The sequence below is a fragment of the Mus caroli genome, chromosome 4 (assembly GCF_900094665.2).
Source record: "Mus caroli chromosome 4, CAROLI_EIJ_v1.1, whole genome shotgun sequence".
NCBI lineage: Eukaryota > Metazoa > Chordata > Mammalia > Rodentia > Muridae > Mus > Mus caroli.
This window is the reverse complement of record NC_034573.1, coordinates 109,604,911-109,609,581: the sequence shown is the minus strand read 5'-3', so window position 1 is coordinate 109,609,581 and position 4,671 is coordinate 109,604,911. Positions and strand designations below refer to the sequence as shown.

General features: G+C 48.3%; 1 long non-coding RNA gene across 1 annotated transcript in view; it reads right to left on the bottom strand.

The window, feature by feature from the left end:
- Nucleotides 1-777: 777 nt before the first annotated feature.
- LOC110292130 overlaps nucleotides 778-4,671 on the bottom strand; it is a 5,497-nt gene continuing 1,603 nt past the window's right edge. Inside the window, exons 2-3 of the long non-coding RNA XR_002377664.1 lie at nucleotides 4,311-4,467; nucleotides 778-1,091 (exon numbers count right to left, since the gene is read on the bottom strand). This is a non-coding gene — a long non-coding RNA (uncharacterized LOC110292130). The remainder of the gene's footprint in view (nucleotides 1,092-4,310; nucleotides 4,468-4,671) is intronic.

The window sequence follows — 4,671 nt, the reverse complement described above, 5'->3', positions numbered from 1 at the left end:
CGCAAAGGATACTTACCAATTCATGTTTTCTTTTTTCCTTCTTTTTGTTTTTGGAGACAGGAGAATCTCAGGTGGGTCTGGAACTTGAGTGGATGCTCTAATCTTTCTCTTGCTTCCACGTCCGTTGTGCTAGGATCATGGGAAGGTAGCATCTTGCCCAATTTCATGGCATGCTTGAAATTGAACCCAGGGATTTGCATATATTAGATATCAGTAGATAGATATTATCTATCAACTCAGCACATCTCCAGCCTCAATTCACATAATTATGACTAGCGTTAAGTCCATCTGATCAGGCATTAAAGATACTATGATGGACAGAGACAGCCTCTTTCCTAGGGATTCAAGAGGGAAATTGACACATAGGTCGTTAAACCACAATTATGGCAGATACTGAACAATGAGATACAGATTATCCTGTGTGAAAATGGGTCAGGATAAATTGGAGAGGGCTTCCTGGAGGAGGCAATAATTGACCCAGTGCATGAACAGGAAGTGTCAGGTGGTTTTTTTGGTCAACTTTATTGAGTTCTTACATCTACCACTCTTTTAACCCTTATTCCACCCCAATCCTTCCAACCCTTCAACACTAGGTAGGAGAGAAAGACGGTTAGAGGAGAAATGGGTCGTAGACCTCTTTAGACTATTTCCTGCTGATTAGGGGTGTTGGGTTCCTTGGGGAAAGTCCAATCTCTGTCTTCAGGATATCTCCAACCAGCAATCCAGCAATCCAGCAATCCAGCAATCTAGCAATCCAGCAATCCAGCAATCCAGCAATCCAGCAATCCAGCAATCCAGCAATCCAGCAATCCAGCAATCCAGCAACCAGCAGCAATCCAGCAATCCAGCAATCTAGCAATCCAGCAATCCAGCAATCCAGCAATCTAGCAATCCAGCAATCCAGCAATCTAGCAATCCAGCAATCCAGCAACCAGCAGCAATCCAGCAATCCAGCAATCCAGCAATCCAGCAACCAGCAATCCAGCAACCAGCAGCAGCCACCACAGACCCTCTTGGGGCTCTTGCATTTATACCCAGGGTCCCCAGACTTCCAAACAAACAATCTGCGAGTGGCAAGAACCACACCCCTCCTAGAGCAGGAGGCAGTCATAGTTAGTGGCTGTGGATAACCCAAAGCAGCCCCGTATCCCACACTCGGGATCAAAACAAAACATATGCACTTAACATAACTAGTTTTTTAAAGAAACCAAAATTCTCACTACAAGGAAGGGCATACCCCACGTACAAAGTCCTGAGACAGAAATTCCCCCAAAGGCCAGCGGTGTGAGAGCCCTGAAGCAAGGGTCCTGGGAAAGGGGAGTCCAGAGCTGAGAGGGGAAGGCTTTGTTGACTTTGTTGGCCATGCCATGCAGTTTAAGCATTGCCATATTTCAACAAGATTCCTCTGGGTGCAGCTTGGAGGCGATGTCTGGGCCCCTGGTGGCACAATTGGCTACCGAGAGGCTGTTACTATGGCACAGGTGAGCAGTGAGCCTTCTAGAGTTTGGGGCTCAGGGATGGAGGGGAGGGAAAATTGAGGAGCAACATGCCACCTCCATGGTGTGGTGGAAGCTGTCAAGAACAGTTCCTGGGCCTAACAAGAGGCTTCTGTAAGAGGGACAAACCGGTAGCATACGGCCCCTAATTAAAGTATCCAGGTTGTTCCACTGACCTGAGCAACCATGGCCACAGTTAAGACTGCCAGCGTTTCTATCCTCCACAGGTGCACACATGCATAGAGGTGTACGCACCTAAAACATGTGCACGAGGTACCCTCGATGGGCTTCTCAGTCCAGCACACAGTGAAAACATGTTTGAAGGCACAGTGAGCTACATGTCCCCAGAATCCTACGGAAAGTGGTGACTGCCTCAAATCCAAAGCTAGGTGCGGTGGCACATGCCTTCAGTCCCAGCACTCAGGAGGTAAGAGAATCTATACAAGTTTGAGGTCATCCTGGTCTACACGATCCATTCCAGGCCAGCTAAGGGCTACATAGTGTAAGACCCTGGCTCAAAACAAACAGCAAAAAGAAACAAAGAGAAAGAAAAGCTCTGAGCTCCGTGCTGTGTGGCAGAGGCTGAATTTTGTTTGAAAGATGAGAGGTGGAACTGAGAACACGGAGACAGATCTCCTGGGGGGTGGGGGAGATCATCAGTGGACATGAGCAGCAAGTAGACAGTGGGAGGCAGAGGGGCTTGGCTTTTGTTTTTTGATTACCAAGGTAATTTGACCACATATATTGGCCAACAGAAAGAATCTGAGCAAGCAGTAGAAATTCAAGAGAAAGAAGAGAAGAAAACACAAAGCTGGGTATGGGGGGTTATGCCTGCAACCCCAGCACTTGGAGGCTGAGGCAGGAGGAATGGTTTTGGAGTTCAAGGCTAGGCTGAACTACATAGTGAGTTCCATGCTAACCTAGGCCTCAATAAGAAACCCTGTCTCAACACCCCCCCCCCTCCAATATACGTTTGCACGAGTACTTCTGTATGCAGGTGTGCATGTTCACCCATATGCATGTGTGCATATGCATTGCACATGCATGCATGAGTGGGAACAGATAAAGGATGGCGTCTCCTTTCTCTGCCAAGTGGGAGGCGGAGGTGCCACTGAGATCAAGAACAGAGGACCGCAGTGTGGAGAGAGTGGTGAAGGCTGGAAGAAGCTGCTGCTGGGGTCACTGGTTGCTGGGCAACGTCCAAGGCCCATCTGAGGTAAAGATTGTGGAGTAATGAGCAAAGTCCTCTTGCTTGTGATGTGACAGATTCTAGTGTTTGGCTTGCTAAGCACAGGTATGGAGGAAGCAGATAGCAAGGGGTTTGCCTGATCAGTGAGATAAGAGACCTAGGGCAAGGTTGCTCAGGTCATAGGGATGCTGGACCTCAACCCTAAGATGTATCAAGAAAGGGCACGGGGAAGAAGAGGGGTGATGGATGGGCTGGAAGGTGGAGGCCAGGGCTGCAGATGCCAATGGCATCAAGGAGCAGTCAGAGCAGGACTTGTGCAGTCCTTGTGTAGGGAAGAGTAGAGTTTGGGGTCAGGTAATGCCATGTTCACGGTGCAGGCTTAGAACTGGAGTGGTTGTTGCCGTTCTTGTGACATGAACGGTGCCTGAGGCCAGGGTGCATGGCCTGAGAAGCACAGAATGGGAGAGTGAGTAGATTGTTCCAATTTCTGAGATCACGTGACCCATTTCCTCTTGTTGTTAACCCATCAGCCTGGCCCTCTTCCCTCTCTGGCTTGCTAGACCCTCAACTTTTCCCTTTCAGTTTCTGCTTACAATGTCTCCTTTTCTAAGCACCTTTCCCGTGCCAAGAGGTGTTCCTCTGAGGCAACGATATCCCTTTAAAAATAAATCTTTAAAAAAAATTTTTTTAAAGATTTATTTATTGATTATATGTAAGTACACTGTAGCTGTCTTCAGACACTCCAGAAGAGGGAGTCAGATCTTCTTACGGATGGTTGTGAGCCACCATGTGGTTGCTGGGATTTGAACTCCAGACCTTCGGAAGAACAGTCGGGTGCTCTTACCCACTGAGCCATCTCACCAGCCCCTTCCTGCCCCAACTTTCTCTTTGTCCTTCCTTATGCCAGCAGACCTTGGCTGTACTGATTAGCAGGATTCCGAGTGGTCCTCGTGTGTCTGGTTCTGGGGCCCATGTCCCCATTTTATCTTCACAATAATTTTAGGAGTGTCCAGTACCATCAGACTCTCTTTTCTCAGAAGTTAGGACTACAAGAGACTAACTGGCTCTTCCAAAATTATAGAACCAGGGTGTGGTCTTGCTTATCTCTGCACTGGAAGTCTAGAGGGGGAAGGAGCCAGAGGTGAACTGTCCAGGAGCGCTGGCTCCTTCCCAAGTCTTCACCCACCTCAAGTTCAGTTGCCTTAGTCACCTCAGCTCCTCAGCAGCAGGGAGCGCATAGCCCTTGGCTTCCATATAAGCATAGACCTGAGGGCTTGCAAGCTTTAGCACGTTCGCTCTTCTGTTCCTGCCTGAGGTCTGTATAATGATTAAACAGTTATATGCTTCCCAAAGTTCACTTGAAGCCTCATCCCCAATGTCATGGTATTTGGAGATGGGGTTTTGGGAGATAATTAAATCTGATGCTGTGATCGGGATGGGGCCTCGTAATGATGGATTATTTTTTTGTTGTTATTGTTGTTGTTTTCAAGACATGGTTTCTCTGTATAGCCCTGCCTGTCCTGGAACTCACTTTGTAGACCAGGCTAGCCTCGAACTCAGAAATCCACCTGCCTCTGCCTCCCGAGTGCTAGATTTAAAACCTGCTTCTGTCCCTCCTCACTCACATGCTGAGGCAGGCTGCATGAGAGCAATTCCAGAAGGTGAAGAGAGCCCTTCCCAGGACAGAAACAGCCAGTCTCTTGATGTTGTTTAGGCTCTAGGAGTGTAGCTCAGTGGGTGTACTTGCTTAGTAAATGAGAGGGAGGCTCTGGGCTTGGTCCGCTGTACCAGGAAAAGAAAGAAATGAGAATTTGGCTGTTAAGACCATCAGGCACCCCAGGTTAGTACAAGCCTCTTCCGTTTCCTCTTTCTCTTCTTCTGCTCTTGTCTTTGAGACAAAGTCCCACTATGTAGCCTTGGCTGGCCAGGAAGTCTCTACATAGCCCAGGCTAGCCTGGAACTCATGCAGATCCTCTTGCCTCTACC